Source organism: Nyctereutes procyonoides, unplaced genomic scaffold (genome assembly GCF_905146905.1).
Source record: "Nyctereutes procyonoides isolate TBG_1078 unplaced genomic scaffold, NYPRO_anot_genome, whole genome shotgun sequence".
Classification (NCBI taxonomy): domain Eukaryota; kingdom Metazoa; phylum Chordata; class Mammalia; order Carnivora; family Canidae; genus Nyctereutes; species Nyctereutes procyonoides.
The window spans coordinates 1,005,255-1,025,605 of NW_026575134.1; the positions used below are offsets into that span (position 1 = coordinate 1,005,255).

At 41.1% G+C, this 20,351-nt stretch overlaps 1 pseudogene; it reads right to left on the minus strand.

Annotated features, from left to right (window-relative positions):
- Positions 1 to 16,979: 16,979 nt before the first annotated feature.
- LOC129494084 (uncharacterized) lies at positions 16,980 to 19,832 on the minus strand (annotated as a pseudogene).
- Between the last annotated feature and the right edge of the window lie 519 nt (positions 19,833 to 20,351).

Consider the following 20,351-nt stretch of genomic DNA (forward strand, 5'->3'; position numbering starts at 1 on the left):
AAATAAATAAATAAATAAATAAAAACTCTATTTATTCATAAGAGACACACACAGAGAGAGAGAGAGGAGAGAGAGAGAGAGTCAGTGCTTTTTTAATAAAAAATAGAAGTACAGGCGACATATAATGCTGTTAGTTTCAGGCGTACAGCAGAGAGATTGGACAATTCTATACATAACGCGCTGATCAGCGAACGTGCAGTTACCATGTGTCACCACCCAAACTCATCACAATATTTGGCTCTATTCCCTAGGGTGTACTTTTGTCGCTCCTGTGACTTATATATTTTAAAAGTGAGAATTGATGCCTGTGAATCCCCTTGGCCGATTTTGCTCATTCCTGCCCACCTGGGCAACCACCAAGTTGCTCTCTGGATTGAGGAGACCGTTTCTGGGGTTTTGTTTGTTTGTTTGTTTTATTCTACTCTCATTTACATTCCTGTTCCTACAAACCCTTCGTGCTAGAGCTCTGTGGCGCTGACTTCCATCTCCGGCCCAAAGATGCTGGATGATCACCTGTGCCTAGACCTATCTCCTGAGATCGCCCCTGAGAATCCCCCCTCCTGCCATCCGTGGGAACCAGCCCCAGTCCTCGCCTGTGAATCACTCAGACTGCTTTTTGCCTGAGAGCCCTGGCAAACCTCCGCCTCATGAAGCGGATTCTGTACACACCCCCGGAGATCAGGAAGGCAATGCTGGGCTTTGGGAATGATTCGGTGAGAGTCAGAGGACACGGCCCCTTAGGACTCAGACCGTGTGGCATTTTCACCAGGGAACATGTACTATTCCCCAGGAAACCCAGTCCGCTCCAGGCTAAATAGAGATTGCTTCAGAGCACTCCTCCCATAGGGTAGAGACCAAGGGCTTTGGGAATTTCCCTTTTATAAATAAATTATCTCTGAGGTCCCTATCTCTACAAATAACTCCCTCTGAGATGACACGCGCCCCCCCCTCGGGCAGCACTGACCCGGCCAACCATCCGCAGACCCACGTGTCCTCTTGAACCAGTAGCCAACTAACAATGGCAACTGCCTGTTTTTGTGAATAAAGATTTGATGGAACGGCCACTCGTGACTGTACGGTCTGTGGTACCTTCCTGTCACACTGGCAGAGATGAGAAGCTGCGACAGAGACAGGAGGACCCCCCCCCAACCCTAAAATACATGTTCTCTAGGCTTAATATACAGAAATGGGTGACTAAAGCTCAGGACCACGAGCTGGTCAGTTTTTGGACGATGTTGGTATCTATTTTTCTCGTAGGATTCTCTCCCTTCCCTGCCAGCAACGGGCCTGTTCAGTACTATATGATTTTCTCTGAACTTGATTGAGACAAGTAAAGGTGACCTTACTAGTCAGTTTTTCTAGAATGAGAGTGATGGCTAGTAGAAGGCGGTCCTTCAGGATCCTGGGTGGCGCAGCGGTTTGGCGCCTGCCTTTGGCCCAGGGCGCGATCCTGGAGACCCGGGATCGAATCCCACGTCGGGCTCCCGGTGCATGGAGCCTGCTTCTCCCTCTGCCTGTGTCTCTGCCTCTCTCTCTCTCTGTGTGTGACTATCATAAATAAATAAAAATTTTAAAAAAAGGCGGTCCTTCACATATTGGCATTAAACAGAAGACAGCTCAACAGCGAGATCATCTGTAAGAGCCATCACAGCCTGTGGTAGCACATGTCCTGTCATGCAAATCGATTCATAATTTGAATACTTTTCTTATTAATATGACAATTTTTAAAGTTCTTATAAATGTCAAAGGGAATTAGTAATATGGAGACTTCCATGACCTAGTCCTCTCCTTTGAAGTCAGCATGTGGGAGAGCTACCGCAGGTGATCGCCCAGGCCGTGCTCCTGAAAGGAAGCTGTATGAGGTCTACTGTGTAAATGGGGCCCTCGAGGGTTTTGTAGTACGCAGTCTACACAACTGTACACGGCGGACCCACGATTTTCTGGGGCAAATTCACAAAGAGATGGAGATAAAGCAGGATCAGACTGTCAAATGAGACTTACATCCATAGATCATAGATCTCATCCAGCAGTTATGTTTATTCACAGCTCAAGGGTGCAAGTGAAGCTGAGACAGGTCTGAGGCTGTTGCCGTGGGTCTCCAGACCACTTTGGGTACATGCTGACCCACTTTAGCATGTGAGGTCTCTTAGGACTGTATGTAGCTACATGCTATGGGAAAGAGAGACATCTGGGCCATGAAACATCTTCAATTTATATTTAACTCATTTACAGGTAACTGTTTGGTTTACAAGTCATCCCCCATGCTGTCACGCTTCATAAATCCATAATCTCAGGGGTGTCTATCATGAGCAGTCATAAATAAGTAAATACATTTTGCTTGAAGTTCCCATTGATAGGGACTGTCTTTCCTCCCCGGCACACACTATTATTTTGCTCACCAGTAAAGTAATAACAGGGAGATTTGAAGGAGTCATTTTCTCTTTTTTCCCTGAAGCAGCTCCTTAACCTCCCACTTCCCAGAATGTTGACCTGAGGCAGCCCGAGTGAAAGCAGCCAGCTTAGAATTCTCATGCACAACACACTAAAAGCCAGTAAATCTAGCAGCAGGTCAGCATCAGTTTGATGAGAAACAGATTGAGGCAGGGAACAAAGAACGTACGGTCCAAATCATGCTCCTGCGGGATGTGAGTGCATATTTTCAGGGTGGTTGCCATTGCAGATGGAGGTCTCACGTCTCCTTTGGAGAAGCAGAAGGTCGTGGCACGGGACACTCAGGACTCTGGAATTACTTGGAACTGCTTTCCACTAGACTTCCATCTTCCCCAGTCAGAGGTATGTGAGGATCTTATCCCACTTCCCTGAGCCACAGTCTTCTCCGCAATGGGGACGAGGTAGTAACTGCGTGGTGAGGGGTAAGTGGTACACAAGTGCTCCTGGCACAGGGAAAATGCTGCCCGTCTTGTGATTTCCTGTGTTGCCGCCACCTCACGCAGGCTTCGAACCAGATAGACCCTTCATTTAGAAACAGGCAAAAGAAATTTCTGGGTAGTCTTTTAGTGCAATGCTGGTGCAGACCTTCTAATTCTGAAATAGGTTGTCTTATAATTCTGAACAGGCAGAGGGTGACTTGTAGACCTTCATCCAGTAGAACTTCAAATAATTTCCATCCAATGGCACATATGATCCTGAGTAGTGTGGCGGATAGTCCTGTTGGATATTAACTAACATTGCATTTGACCCAGCCACCCACTAACCTGCCTTTATAAACCTTGGTTCCCAAATGCTGCCTGGCCGGGAATTAATATGGTTAAGTCTATGTCCTCTCGTTAATTCATGAGCTGAACAAAATGTCTGTGTGTACTTATATTAGTATGAAATCATCTGCCATCTTTGGAATATTACAACTTGAGAAAACATGCTCAATGGATTGCTGCCGGATTGAGAGATGACTCTCTGCCCTACATACTACGGGAAAGTCCGAGGCCACGAGAAGACATTTTATAGACATATGGCCAGCTGTAGAGTATGGATGGAAAGGGAAGGCCTTGAATCTGCTCCCTGATGTTTCCTCACCACCAGCCACCATGTTGTCCCGGGGGTGTGTGTCCCACCTGTTTGCTTTAGGGGGATCTACCATTGTGGCAAATGAGACATTCTCTGTCCCAAACTTCTGAGATCAACCTTGCCTTTGCCTTTTGTTTGCAATGATTTTTCACAGGATCACTTGCTTGCTTTCATCCTCAGATGATTTTACAGACCAAGACGTGGGGATACATTTCAGAGAAAAGAGGCTCAAGTACTCTCTCAACCTGTCCTTAGTATTTTAAGATTCACTTAGGTGAGTCACTAGCTAGGCAAAGCCAGTTTTACATGCCATTCAGGATAAATCACTGGAATTTGGAGGAAAATAAAAGAGTTAGTTTCACAGACTTGGTCCTCCATTCTCATGTTCTCCTTAGGCAGCACGCTGGTGTCTCTCTGAGGACAGAGTTACCGTATGTGAGATTTCGGGGGCTGGTCCAATGTCACTGCTTCCATGACAGTACCAGTTTGGAATGAAGGCTTACCTGATTTCTTCTCATAAGAACTCTGTCCATAAAGTCTCTTCAACAGCTTGGCAGTGGCCTTCCTCTTAGCATTTCCCTCACATTCTATCTGGAGCCTCCTCATCTGTCCCTGAGCATTTCTGATCACCCCCTTTGGCTCCAAGCTCCGTAAAGAACATGTCTTTCATTTGGCTTACGCTTAAGTGACAAGGCTTATGTATTTTCACTTTGACAGTTTGCTGAGGAAAGCCTAGGGCCACCAGAAACCAGGGATGCTGGATTTACTGTATTAAAGGGAACTAGAGATAATGCCAGTAGGAAAACTGCTATATTTATCAGTGGAGAAGGACAAATTAAGAACAATATTTCTTCCAACTCTGAAGAGGAGACACATAGGGGAGATACTGGAACTGCAGAAAGTTTCTGTGGGAAATCCTTAAAATTAGTGTTTGGAAGTCTTCCGTCCTTCAACAGAGTGGTTCTCCAACTTCACCACACATTAGGTCTCCCTGAGGTCCCCCTAAAAGTCCCAAGACCCAAGCTGCACTCTAGATCATTCAATCAGACTTTCGGGTCTTTTCTAAACTTCCTCAGATTCTCCAGGGGTTCTGCTTTAACATTGCTTCCAGATGTCTGCAAGTTAAAAAGTAAACTCAATTAAATAAGTTATGTGTTACAGCCAAAATAAATAATGAGGCTTATGTTTTATTAAACAGGCATATGTGATTTTAAGTTGTGTATTCTTACTTCATGTTATCTGATCTTATTTTTTTTTAAGATTTTATTTATTTGAAGCTTGAGTCAGAGGAGGGCAGGGGTAGAGGGAGACAGAGAATCCCAAGCAAACCCCATGCTCAGTGCAGAGCCCCACTCGAGACTTGAGCTCAGGACTCTGAAATCCTTGATGCCCTGAGATCAAGAATCAAGTACTCAACCAACCGAGCCACTCTTCATGGTATCTGATTTTAAATTAAACATATTCCTAACCACCTTATAGGAGTTATCCAACTAAGGCAGGATTCCCATTTGGCAGCTTCAATCCTGAATTAAGTATATCTGGAGGGAACTTAACAATGTTTATACTTCCACAAACTCACTCATCCTTGAACTTGAAGCGGCCATAAGAAGCTCTTGCCCTGCCCTTACGTACTCCTCTGTCCCACATCCCACCCTCACATGTAGAAACTCCTCCTAACCACTCATCGTGCTTTAACATGCCCATAGATGCATGCTATTTCTCCTATGTGGGAGTCTAGTAAATAGCTTTATGAAGCTATATTTACCCAAAAGAATCCACTCCACCTATTATTGAATTTAAGAAGTCGTAATTATTTTCTTATACTTTCACTGCAATTCTTTCAGACCTTCAAAATATGCTATTGAAGCAAAATCACATCTCCAATGATGTCTATGTCCTGGATAAGTCCTGTCACTTAACTTCCCTTCCTGCTGCTTCTGAGACTTGATTACTTAAGTACCTTAGAAATATTATGACTCATTCTGAATTTGGTTGGTATTTATGATAATATCATCCAAAAATCAGAGCATATATTCACTTAAAGTACAGTGATTGAATTAGTTGATTTTCAGCTGAATCATCCAGTGTAGGTTAAAACATAAAAATAACCTATACTTCCTAAATATTTAGTCAGTATTTTAAAGGGTTTTGAAAGGGTTAATTAGGAAAAGGCCTAAATAATGGTATTGTTCAATAGTGTGAGTGCTTCGGACTAAATCAGCTGATTTTGCTCAACCTCAAAAATGGTCTTGCCAGCACACAGTTGAGTGAGTTGCTTTATCACTGACACCCCCAAGCATTAGATTTGTTCTTAGATAGGGACATACCTGTAATGTTCCAAATTAAAAAATAATTTTTATAGACTCATGAACTCAAGAATTATTCCTGAGCTTCTGTCATGCTGGATAAATTGTGCTTGGTGAGCAGACTACATTATTGAAAATTCTCAGCCATACCTGAGAGTAAATCAGAGTCTAACGTTGAAATGGAAAATTAAGCAAGCAATGAGCATGCGGTACCATATGTGCCATGTTAGAGAAAGCTCAGGACGTTGTGGATTTCAAAAAGGTGCCACCTAACTCATTTTGATAGTCATTGAAGATTACTGGAAAAAAAGATATTTCAACTGAGACTCACCGACTGAAAGTGGATGCTAAGAAAGGAGAAAAATGCATGACTGGTCAGAGGTAAGATTACACGATCCACAAACTGCAAATCCCTTGGCAGCTTTTCATGAGGGGTTTTGACAATGCCTTACAAGCAGAACTGCTGACACATGTGTGTGTGCATGTGTGTGTGTGTGTGTGTGTTGTAGTAAGACAGACAAATCTGATTAGTAGTACAAAAATAGTTTTAACAGTAAAGAATTGGCACAAAAATAGACACATACTTAATGGAACAGAATAGAAAACCCAGAAATAAACCCACACTTGTATGGTCAACTAATCTATGACAAAATAGGCATGAATACCTAATGGGGAAAAGTCTGTCTCTTCAATTAATGGTGCTGGGAAACTGAACAGCAACATACAAAATAATGTAACTGGACCTCTTTCTTACAGCATACACAAAAATAAATTCAAAATGGCAGCCTACTGAATGGGAAAAGACATTGCAAATGATATATCTAATAAGAGGTTAATCTCCAAAATACATAAAACTTACTCAACTCAATACCAAAAAAGCCAAATAATCTGATTAAAATGGGAAAAACCATCAACAGACATTTCTCTAAACAGCTCAACATCACACATCATCAAGGAAATACAACCAAAACTACAAAGAGAGATCACTTCACACCTGCCACAATGGCTAGCATCAAAAGGACAACATTGTAGTTTTCATTCGTGTTTCCCTGATGATCAACAGTACAAGAAACAACAGGTGTTGGTGAGGATGTGGAGGAAGGGAAACCCTTTTGCACCAACATGGTGCAGCCACTCTGGAAAACAGTATGGAGATTCTGCTAAAAATAAAACTATCCCGGGAATGCCTGGGAGACTCAGCAGTAAAGCACCGCCTTCAGCCCAGGGCATGATCCTGGAGTCCTGGGATTGAGTCCCACATCGGGCTCCCTGCATGGGGCCTGCTTCTCCCTCTGCCTGTGTCTCTGCCTCTCTCTCTCTCTCTCTCTCTGTGTGTGTGTGTGTCTCATTAATAAATAAATAAAATCTTAAAAAAAAAACTACCTACAATCCAGCAATTGCACTACTGGGTATTTATCCAAAGTATACAAAAATATTAAATCAAAGGGATACATGCACCCCAGTATTTATAGTAGCATTATCTACAATAGGCAAACTTTGGAAACAGCCTGAGTATCCACCAACTGGTGAATGGATAAAGAAGATGTGGTCTATATAGACAATGGACCATTACTCAGCCATATAAAAGAATGAAATCTTGCCATTTGCATCAGGCTGGATAGAACTAGAGAACATTATGCTAAATGAAGTAAGTCAGTCAAAGACAAATACCATATGATTTCCCATATGATTTTACTCATATGTGGAATTTAAACAAAACATATAAACAAAGGGTAAAAAAGAAAGAGAGAAAAAGAAGCAAACCAAGAAACAGACTCTTAAGTACAGAGAATAAACTGGAGGTTATCAGAGGGAAGAGTGGGCAGGGACTATGGGAAATAGGTGATGAGGATTAAGCAGTGCACTTGTTGTGATGAAGTGCTGTATTGTATTATAGGGAAGTGTTGAATCACTATATTATATACCTGCAACTAATATAACACTGCATGTTAACTAGTGAGAATTAAAATAAAAACTTTTTTAAAAGATGGTAAATGCTGGTGAGGATGTACAGAAAAGGAAACCTGTTGGTGGGAATGTAAATTAGTGCTACTATGTGAAAAACAGTATAGTGTTTCCTCAAAGAACTAAAAATAGAAATACCATGATGCAGTAACTCCACTACTGGGTATTTACCCAAAGAAAACAAAAACATTATGTTGAAAAAATATATATACCCCTATGTTTATTGTAGCATTTATAATAGCCAAGATATGGGAGTTTCTGTCATGCAACAGCTAAAATAAGTCACTAACATGAATCTTGGGTTAAAAGGGGTGCCTGGGAGGGTCAGACAGTTAAGCATCTGACTCTTGATTTCAGCCCAGGCCATGATCTCAGGGTCATGGGATTGAGCCCTGCATTGAGTCTGCTTGAGATTTTCTCTTTCTCTCCCTCTACTACTCCCCTCTGCACTCAAATAAATGAATATGTATATATAATATATAATATATATATAATAGCCAAATATATATATATATATATATATATATATATATATATATATTTAAAAGAGAATCTTGTACTACAAGACAAGCTAGAAGTCCCTGAAGGTGACATAGGAGAAAAATCTACATGACTTTGGGAATGGCAATACCCACCTAGATGTAAGTCCAAAGACTTGATCAGGGATGAAAGAATTGACAAGCTTGACTTCATTAAAATAAAAAAATTCTATCTTCCACAAAACACTGTCAAGAGAAAGAGAAGGCAATCCACAGGAGGGGAGAAAATATTTGCAAAAGACCTCTCTGATAAAAGACTGTTAATCAAAATATAGAACACTGAAAAATTAACAATCAGAAAATGAGCAACCCTATTAAAAAATGGGCCAAAGACCTTACCAGACAGCTCTCCAAAGAAGACATCTAAAGGTCAAGTAAGCATATGAAAACATTATCCACATCATATGTCATCACATTAATGAGACACCACTGCTCACCTACTAGAATAGTCAGAATCTGGAACATTGACAATGACAAATGTCGGTGAGGATGTGGAACAACAAGAACCCTCACTCATTGCTGGTGGAAATGCAAAATGACATAGTCAATTTGGAAGACAGTTCAGTGGTTTCTTATAAAACCAAATGTACTGTTACCATATTGTTCAGCAATCATGCAACTTGGTATTTACCAGAGAAGTTAAAAACAGGCTCACACAAAAATTTGCAGGTTTAGATGTTTAGAGCAGCTTTTTCTGTAATTTCCAAAACTTAGAAGCAACAAGGAGGTCGTTCAGTAAATGAATGGATAATAATCCAGACAATGGATTACTAATTAGCAATTAAAAAAAGAAAACAAAGAGCCATAGAAAGACATGGAAGAGGGATCCCTGGGTGGCACAGTGGTTTAGTGCCTTCCTTTGGCCCAGGGCGTGATCCTGGAGACCCGGGATCGAATCCCATGTCGGGCTCCCAATGCAAGCAGCCTGCTTCTCCCTCTGCCTATGTCTCTGCTTCTGTCTCTCTCTCTGTGTGACTATCATAAATAAATAAAAATTAAAAAAAAGAAAGACATGGAAGAAATTTACATGCATATTACTTAATGGGGGAAGAAAGCTAACCTGAAAATCTGTATGATCTCAATTATGTGACATTCTGAGAAAAGGAAATGCTATGGAGAAAGTAAAAAGACCTGGTGGCAATTACAGTTATCATGGTGAGCATTTCATATTGTATAAAATTGTGGAATCACTATATAACATGCCTGAAACTAATATAATAGTATATGTCAACTACACTATGCTGGCTCAGGTCCCAAATTCCTAATAACATGGTTTTTCTTTCTTTTTCTTTTTTAAGATTTATTTATTTTATTTGAGAGAGAGAGAAGGAAGAGCAAGTGAGCATGAGTGAGTGGAGTGGCCGAGAATCTTAAGCAGATGCCCCACTAAGTGTGGAGCTCTTCATGGGGCTCAATCCCGTCACCCTAAGATCATGATTTGAGCCAAAATCAAGAGTCAGATGCTCAACCAACTGAACCACCGAGGCACCCAGACATGGTTGTTCTTTCCGATGACCAGTCCCCATCCTGAGTCGTTTCCTTAGCACAAAGTCAGGTGTGATTCAAGAAGCTCACAAATAACAAAGACATTACTATTTCTCAAGAAACTCCAGACTTCCACTGTCCCACCAAAGAACCAAGGATAAAGGCCAGTTGAATTTTTTATTGTACAAGTCATGGGTAAGATAATTAACCTCTTAATTTCTAATCAATTCTAGCTCAGTTTCAATGGTATACACACATTTACGCTATAAAATTCTGCCTCCAATTTATGTTATTATTGTCACAAATTATATCTTTATACATTATGTGTCCATCAAAATTATAAATATTTTTTTCACTCACTTTTCAGTGAGGTATAATTGCCATATAACATCACATTTCAGGTGTACAACATAATGATTTGATATTCATATACATTGTGAAATGACATGCAGTAGTCTTTTAAATAATGTAGGGGAAAAGAAATATTACAAACCAAAAATACATTAATACTTAGTTTTATATTTACCCTACATAGCTACTTTTAACATTGTTCATATCTCTTGGTATAGATGTGAGTTGTTGTCCAGTGCCCTTTTATTTCAGTCTGAAAAATTCTTTGGCATTGCTCATAGGATAAGACCTACTAGTGAAGAATCCTTTATTTTTTTCTTTATTTGGGCATGTCTTAATTTCTCATTGATTTTTTATTTTTATTTATTTATTTTTTTAATAATAAATTTATTTTTTATTGGTGTTCAATTTGCCAACATACAGAATAACACCCAGTGCTCATCCCGTCAAGTGCCCCCATTGATTTTTTTAAAAGATAGTTTTACTGGATATAGAATTCTTGAGTGATACTTTTTCCCCCTTTCAGCCCTTTGAATATGTTGTCCCATAGTCTTCCATCATATATGATTTATAGTTAAAAATCAGCTGTTGATTTGTTAAATATGGCTGGTGTATTAAAATCACTTATCCTTTGTTACTTTCAAGATTTACTCTTTTTAAACCTTTCAACACACTGAGAGACATCTTCAGGCTTCTTGGATACGTGGAATCATGTATGGCCTCAAATTTGGTTATGTTTTTGATCATTATTTCTTAAAATATTCTCTTAGCCTCTTCCTCTCTCTCCTTTCCTGAGATCACAACCATACTATACTATTATATTTAATGGTGTCCTATAGGTCTCTAAGATCGTGTTCATTTTTACTAATTATTTTTTCTTTCTGCTTCTCAGACTGAATCATCAACTAGCTTCAAGTTCACAGAATCTTACTTGTCTTTGCTCAAACCTATTATCAATTCCCTCTAGTGAATTTTTCAATTTATATGAATTTTCAACTCCAAAATTTTTCATTTGGTTCTTTTTGTATAATATATTTCTCTTTGTTGAAACTATTCATTCTGTAAAACATCTTTATCCTGGCTTCCCTTAACACCTTATTTATGGTTTCTTATAGTTTTTTAAGAATATTTAAGGGTTAAAGTTTTGTCTAGGAATTCTGTGTCTGGATTTCATCATGTACAGTTTCTATTAATTCAATTAATTTTTCTGCATATGGGCCATATTTTCTTGCCTTTTTGCATGCCTCCAAATTTTTTTTTGAAAACTACACATTTTGAATATGCATAATGTGTCAATTCTGGAAATCAAATTCTCACTCCTTATCAGCATTGGACATTGCTTGCTTCAGTACTTGTCTTTTGTTTAGTGACTTTTATACAATAATTTTGTAGAATCCATATCTTTTGTCATGTGTGGCCTCTGAAGGTTCTGTTACATTAACTTCCTGGATGTCTAGTTGTTTGACAGAACTCATTAAATACCTGAGAATAGCAAACAAAAATCCCAGTCTTTGCTGATGGGCTGTGTGTGTTTGGAAATGCCTTAAACACTCTCCCAGCCAGTTTGAACCTTGCTTTAACCCTTACTTCCTGTTTACACAGAGCTCATTGGTCAACTGAAGACAATCACTTCTTAGATCTTTCCTGATCATGTGTCCAACCCTAACCTTGCACATGGCCGAGACTCCCAGGAATAGGTGGGGGCTCTTCAAATCCTTTATTTCTTAATCTCTTCACCGCCCTTCAAGGACATCCCATCTTCCAAATGGGTTGAAACAAACCACCCACAATTCCTTAAGAAGAAGTTCCATCTTGCTCTCCCAGTAATAGTTTTGCATACCAAGAATACAGTACATTGTTTTCAAGGTCACTGTTGAGCCACAGGAGGGAAGGATGGTACCCACATCTACTAAAACACTGCATAGGTCTCTTCTTTATATTATTTTTTGTTTTCTTGATTAGGTGTTCTCCTGGTAGATGTAAGCTTTTGCTTGAATTCTAGAGTTCTAAGAAAGTTTATTCTTGAAAATTTTACCAATTACTTTATTGCCTTGTGGGAGAATAGACTCTTGGAACTCCTTACTGATGTGTGCCTTGAGGATCTTGTAGAATGAGAAAGAATGCACTAAAATAAAAACGTTTTGCATTTGTGAGAACCCACAGTTGGTATTACACAAAGTGAGCCTTAATGTAAATGATGGACTTTAGTAGCTAATAAGATATCAATCATAGTCTTTACTTGTGATAAATGCTCCATAATGTTAAAAAGTTAACAATAGAGAAATCTTGGGAAATGGAGTAGAATAAATTATTAAACACCTTAGGGAAGATAATTTCTCAGAGTCAAAGCACAGGCTATTTTTTTATTAAAAATTCCTAATGAGTGTGGAATACGATGAATTTTCAAAATAATCATCAGCTTACTCAAAATTATGAAATTATAAGCCATCAAAGAAAGATAAAGATTGTATTCTGCAAACTTCCTGGAAACAAAAGAGTCATTTGTGAATTTTCAACAGTGCAGGGAAGGGTGTTGTACCCCAACCCCCCATGTTGTTTCAAGGTAAACTGTAATCACTGTATTCAATGCCCTCTCAAAATAAAATTCCCAGTGGTGTGTGTGTATGGTAGGATAATTATAATCTATACAGAAATAAAAAGACAGACATAGAAAAAATAATGGAGAATTCCTACTTCACAAATGTAATTAGCTTGATATTAAACTTGTTCAAAAGCTATTGTAAGTTAAGACATGACCACATTTTTCTACTAGAATCAACAAATCAAACAACAGATTACAAAAATATACACCAACAGAATGGACACTTAATTTTCAACTAAATCGGTATGATAGAGTAATTGAGGAAAATTTTATCTTTTGTTTAATGTTGTTGGATCAATTGGACATCAGCATAGAAATTCATGAAAATTGATATCTAATTTACACTATAAGAAGTCAATTACAGATAGATTTTAAATCTAAATGTGAATTATAAAACAATAAAGACTGTAAAAAATGTTGGAAATATCTCTATATTCCTAGGCATCAGGAAATACTCCCCAGAAAATGTCCCTATTTATATCAGTACTAGTAGTAATGGGAAATGTTAAATAGTTGACTTTATTAAAATTAAGAACTTAAGTATCTTAAAAGACATCATTTAGAGAGGTAAATGGCAAGCCACAGAATGAGAGAGTATATTTACCACTCATATAAGCATCAAAAGGCTTGTGTTCTAAATATCTGAATCAATTCTGTAAATCCATTTATCAAAAACCAACATCCCAGGAGAAAAATGGGCAAGAAGTGTTGAAACTAGCACAGCAAAAACGGGCCAATGACAAACCTGTGAAAAGTGCTCAAGCTCATGACCTGAGAACAGAAATTCACACTAAAACCTCAATAGATATCTACCGCTCACGTGAGGGTGTGACTGATGGCCCTGTTGAGCATAACAGACAGGATATTATCTTCTTAAATCTTTTTGAAGTATTCCAAGGCACCCAGGACCTGGGCCACAAGACTTGGCAGGAAAGGGAGCCTTCTGTATGTGGTCAGTTCCCTCTGTCTTGTGCAATGCCTGGGCAAAGAGAGAGACAGGCCAGAGGAGGCTGGTGAATCACAGTGTACCTCAGAGCTCTAGGCGACATCACGGAGGCACAGAGGACAATGATGTAGAGCTGACACTGTTGGGGCTGATGGAGCCTGAGGGGCCAGGATTGCAGAAAGTGGAAGGATGAATAGAAATGACACCAACACTGAACAAGAGTTTCCCCCATGAGGTGTTTGCCAGTTAGGCTTTCCAGCTCAAGAGGCAAAGAGCATAAGACCAGCAACTACACAGCAGACAAAAGATTTTCACAATCTCACAATTGTGATGAGCAAAACTCAGAATATAGGAGACACCAAAGGGGAGACCACAGACACTCAAGGAGGACCTCAGAGCACTACATGTTAAGAGTGGGGATTAACGCGAAAGGATTAAGCCATAGAAACATGCAAACCAAGCATGTGTAGGCTCCAGAGTGTCAGAGGTGATGTGGAGAGACATTCAATGGCAACGATTCATATGGCCATGAAAGCAGAGACCAAGACGATAGACTTCAATGAAGTATGAATTCCATTAAGCTTAAATAAATCAAATTAAAAGACAATAGTTGACAGACTACATTACAAAACAAAATTTGACATATGATATTTACAAGACATGTGTTTAAATAAAATTTGAAAGTACAAGTTTGAACAGGTTATTTCACACAAACATTAACCAAAGAAAGCTCGTAAAATTAGGTCAATATTAGTAATATTAAGACATATTGCCTGATATAAATAGGGACATTTCCAAATGACCAAAGGGTAGATTAAATATGAAAGCATGGAAATCTTAAATTGCCTGCACCTGCACCTGTTACCATTGCTTGAAAACATGTAAAGCAAAAGTTTAGACATAATCATCACTGGAAATTCGTGACCACCACTGGAAAATTTAACACACTTAGCTCGGAAACCGAACAAGTTAAGAAACCAATCAGTAAAGTCACTGAAACTATAAACAGAAGGGATAACATACTTGATTGACTCGATGTATGTGGAATATTTCAAGCAGCAACTGCAAAAACTACATTCTTTTCAAGTGGAAGTGGAATATTTACAAAACTATTATTTTCTGCCTTAGTGCAAGTTACAACAAATTGTGTATGACCAACGTAAGGTGAGGTTTTTATCTGTCACAGTGGAAGTAAGGAAGGTAGAAATCTATAATTAAAGGAAACCTGGAAAATTTCTTAAAGTGTGGAAGGTGATCAATAACTTTCTAAATAACCGATGTCAAAAAAGTTAGTTTTAAAAATATCAAATTAAACCCAGTGAAAGTTAAACAGTGGAAAATATGAAAATCAGAGTAGAAATTAATAGAAAAATATGCACATTGAATAAAAATCAACAAAGCCGTAAGTTAGTTCTTTGGAAACTACTTAATGGTAAATTAAGTACTTCTCCTGAGACCATTAACAATAAAATATTTCCATTACAAATTCTGACTTTCCCATTTTACTAAACATTCCAGAATATGAAATAAATCAAGACAAAGAAATTTAACATTACTTGTATGTTACAATATGCAACTGAATCTTCAGTGAAACTATTAGAATTTTAGTAAGTGATTTTGCTTTATACAAAATCAACACACACACACACACACACACACACATCAATTTTACTGCTTTGTACCAGCACCAAAGCATTAAAACTAAAATTGGAAGAAAAAAAAATAACATTTACAAATTCATCAATCAGCATGAAGTACTTAGGAAAAATTCAAATAAAGGTTCACATGAGCTCTACGTAGAAGACCTACAGAAAGAGAGGGAGATGACATATTGGTGGATATTGCATATTATATTATATTATGATGTATATTGTGATATATCAGTCATACATCATCGAATCACATACATGTACAAGATGAATCAATAGGATGTATTTGCATGTGTATGTGTGTGTCAGGTGATGTGTACATCCTATTGATTCTGTTTCTCTGGAGAACCCTAATACACCTGTAATCCCTGCTGCTATCCCTCCCCATCCTAGTGCTAAGAAACAATCCACTGCCTATCTCTGTAGGTTTCCCTATTCTTGACTTTCATGGGAGTGAAATCATTGAATATGTGTACTTTTGTGATTGGCTTCTTTCATTTGACGTAAGACTTGTGAGGATCGGCCATATTGTAGCATTAATCAGTAATTCATTCCTTTATATGTCCAAATAATATCCCATAGTGTGTATATCACATTTTGTTTAGCCATTCATCTGTTGATGGACATTTAGGTTATTCACACCTTTTGGCTACTGTGATTAATGCTGCCATGAACAGTCACTGAGGACAAGTTGTGAAGACATTGGTTTTCGTTACTCTTGGATATATACCTAAGAGTAGGTGATCGAGGCAAATTTACACATCGAATTAATCACCGTAAGTCCACCTTTTGTCACCCTGGCACCCACACACATGTCCTTAAACCATACAAGATATTGAAATAAGTGTAGTAAGGTCATAATTCTTCCCAACATGAGACAACGATTCCATAAACAACCAAAAATACACTGACCCCTTCCCCAGAAGGAAGTCAAGTCCTTGTGTACTTCTCGGTATCCCTGACTTAAATACCTCCAGGCAAAATGAACAATTTAAATGCCCTGGTATGAAATCCAGATATCTTATGTTATATGATAATGGAATAAGAGAATATGCAAGAAATTCTCATGACAACCACAGTCCTCACTTCTGTGACTGATCTCATGGTTGTAGCTGCCGTTTAGAACTACTTTCTCCCACTGCTCATTCTGTCTTCCCTTTGCCTTTGGACAGCACTTGAGCCGGTCATGGTTCTTCGCCTGGTAGGCTGACCCAAACCTTCATTTCTCAAAGGACTGGCCATTGGTAGTCCTGGCCGAATTGGGTTGCTGTAGTTTCCCATTGACCTTAATTACTAGGCATAGTAATACTAAGAGACATCCCAAGGGGTCCCCCGTATTCCAGACACACTTCCTCAGCGTAACTGTGGAGTAGCAGACACCAATTTCTCCTCAGTAGGGTCAACACGCCAGCCGCACAGGAACCCTCTTCTCTGCCTGTTGACTCACAGCATGAAGAGACTTAGTGGGGGGCAGGCTCTGTTTCTAGGTCCATGGAATCACTGCCGTGTCTCCTACTAGAGACATAACTGTCCTTCCTTGGGAAATAAGACCTTTAGGACAGCAGAGCAAAAGATCACGGGACAGAAAGCAAACATTTTGTTAGTGGGTCACTAGGGGTAATAGCTGATTGTACAAACCATTTTCATCCCTTGGTTCCTGGACCCACGATTGCTGGCTGTGGGAGAGACAGTACCACCTAGGGAACAAGGATTCACAGCATGCACAGTCTTCTGGAGAAACTTGCCCCCGTCCTCAACAGTATTGTCACCTCTCTGTCACTGTAACTGAGCTTTCGAGAGTTCATCCCACTGTTGTATGGAGCCATCTGCCTCAGGAGGCCCGGGGATGCTGTAAGACTAGCGATTCCATGAGCATGTGCCCGTGGCTGCACTTCATTTCCTGTCAAGTGAGTTCCTTGATCAGAAGCAATGCTGTGTGGAATACTGTGATGGGGGCTAAGGCACTGTAAGCCCACGGATGGCAGCTTTGGCAGAAGCATTGTGGGCAGGGAAGGCAAATCTGCATCCATATTAGGTGTCTGCTCCACTAAGAACAACACACAGCTCATTCTGTGATGGAAGTGGTCCAAAGTAATCAACCTGCCGCCAGGTGGTTGCCTGGCCACCCTGGGAATCGCGCCATATCAGGGGCTCAGTGTCGGTCTCTGCTGCGGGCAGATGGGGCATTCGGCAGTAGCCATAGCCTGGCTGGTTTTGTGAGTGGAAGTCCTATTGCTGAGCCCATGTATAACTTGCATCTCTGCCTCCATGGCTATTCTGTTCCCAAGGCCATGAGGGGATGACGGGGTGGCCGAGGAAATAGGCCGACCCACAAAATGGATCATGCTATCCCCTTGATTAAAACCCCCCACTGATAACCTCTGCTAATGATTCACGTGGGACACAAATGCCTTTATGATTTTATTTTGCCAATTCAGTGTGTCTATGCACAGATCTTTTGCTCAAATTACATTGCCATCAATTTTCCAATCATGTCCTTTTCAAGTCCCTGGCCATCTGGAAAATCCACCGGCCACAGACCATGAATTGGTATATGGTCACACATCTAGCCACTTCTCATTCCAAGTAAGGTGAAGACACAGATGCCCACTGGCAGGATTCCCTTTCCCTGCCGTCCTTGGGCGACGTCCCACACTGGGGCTCTGGTGCTACAGCTGCCCACATTCGAATGGAGCCTGCACACCGTACACAACCATAAACCAGACCCAGCCTACTCTTCCTTTGCCAACTGATTACAGGGCACCCTAGTCGGCAACAGGTACACACTGGGAAGGAAGGCAGTGTGACGGGAGTCAGGACCATGTGCACTGGGGCCACTTGTTCTTGTAACTTACCTGTATCTGCAGAGCCTGGGAGGGCTGGTCTCACATATAACTTCCATGTGATGTTGGAGAGCTGCTGTGCATGCTTGACTTTATGACTCGGTGTCAGGTCACACTTCGCGCACGATGGACGGTTCAGATCGCATGAGCCACTTGGTGGCTCACAGAGGCCCGGCATCAGGCAAAGAGCTGTTTCTCAGAAGGAGAGTAGTTATTTGCAGAAAATGGCAAGGCTTTGCTCCAAAATCCTAAGATCCTTCACTGTGATTCCCACACAGGGGCTTGCCAAAGACGCTGAACAACATCCCTGTCTGCCATTGACACATCAAGCACCATCAGACCTACGGGATCAGCAGGCCCAGGGGGCAGAGCAGCTTGCTACGCGGTCTAGACCTGTTGCAGAGACTTCTCTTCTTGTAGACTCCGCTAAAAACTTGCAGCTGTCCAAGTCACGCAGTCAAAGGACCAGAGTAGCACACCCCAAATGAGGACTACGTTGCCCCCCACATCCAGACACCCACTAGGCTTTACGCCTCTGTTTCAGTCATAGGAGACCCCAGATGCAGCAGGTTGTCTTCTACCCTAGGATGGCTACCTCAATACGCCGTACAGCTGGATCCCCGAATTTTTGTCAGATTTATTTCCTGCCGTCTGACACACAACTGTCCTACCAAGAAGTCTCCAGTAGTCGTTACTTCTTCCTCGCTGGGTCCAATCAGCATAATGTCAGCAATATCACACGTGACTGTGATGTCTTGCGGAAGGGAAACTCAATCAAGATCCCTGAAAACTAAATTATGACATAGGGCTGGAGGGTTGAGACACCTTTGCGGTAGGACAGAGGAGATGTGCTGCTGGTCTTGGCGGCTGAAAGCACGCTACCTCTGATGGGCCTCACCAAGTATGGAGAGGAGGGCATCCGCCAGGTCCAGGTCGGCAGCTACACACCAGGTACTAGGGGGTGTGTTCATTTGCTCAAGCAATGAAAGCACATCTGGAACAGCAGCTGCGATTGGAGTCCCCACCTGCTTAAACTAATGATCATTCATGATCACTCTCCAAGCTCCATTCGTCTTCTGCACAGGCCACATAGGTGAGTTGAGTGGGGACGCGATGGGAAGCCACCACCCTGCATCTTCTCAAGGCCTGGGTGGCGGCAGTAATCTCCGCAAGTCCTTCAGGGATGTGGTATTTCCTTTGGCTTCCTGTTTTCTTGGGAGGGGGCAGTTTTAGTGGCTTCCATTTGACCTTTCCCACTATAGTGGCCCTCATTCTACAGGTCAGATAACCGATGTGGGAAAGCTGTCGGCTGCTGAGTACACCTATTCCAAATGCGCATGGTGGAACTGGGGAAATCACCATAGGATGGGCTCAGGGTCCCCCTGGGTTCATTGCAAGGTGACCTGAGCTAAATTGGATGTCCCTAAGCCCCTCCTCTGACTGGTGGGCCACAGTGGTATTCTGGGTCTCCTGGAATACGTGTCACTCTAGAGCCAGAGTCCAGTCACCCCTAAAAGTTCTGATCATTTCCTTCGCCCCAGCACACAGTTACCCTGATAAAAGGCCACAGATACGTTTGGGGAATGCTGCGTGCAAGATTAACAGTATAAATTCTGGGCATGGTACCAGGTACCTTTCTTGAGGGGACCCTACCCGCCCTTCATTCAAGGGGCCCTGAGCCAACTAGCACAATCCTGGGAAATGACAGAAGGGCCATGACTCTGTTTTTATTATTCAGGTTAGACTTTTGATCATTTCACCTAGAAGTTTCCTGTTTATCCAGACAGACTAAGAACGTAGTAGGCTTCCCAGTTTTTCGCTTGTAGGAACACCATGATCCAGCAGCTGCCAGAGGTTTTCTGGGGTCAGAATGTTCCAACTGCTGCTGTGTTTCCACTGTCCATGACAGCAACCATGCCCACCCTGCCTTGGGCAGCTGAGTGCCACCACTTGGCCCTACCACCCCGGGATCCAGGGACTCCCACTAGATTTAGGATTCCCAATTCGTGGCTGCAGCGTCCAGTGGATGGTGTGGCCCACAGAAAGAGCAACCACAGAGCTCTTCACAACTGCCAAGGCCATCTTCACAAGTTTATTTCTCCTTGTCCCCCGGACTGTGTCCCTTGGACCCTCCCAGGGT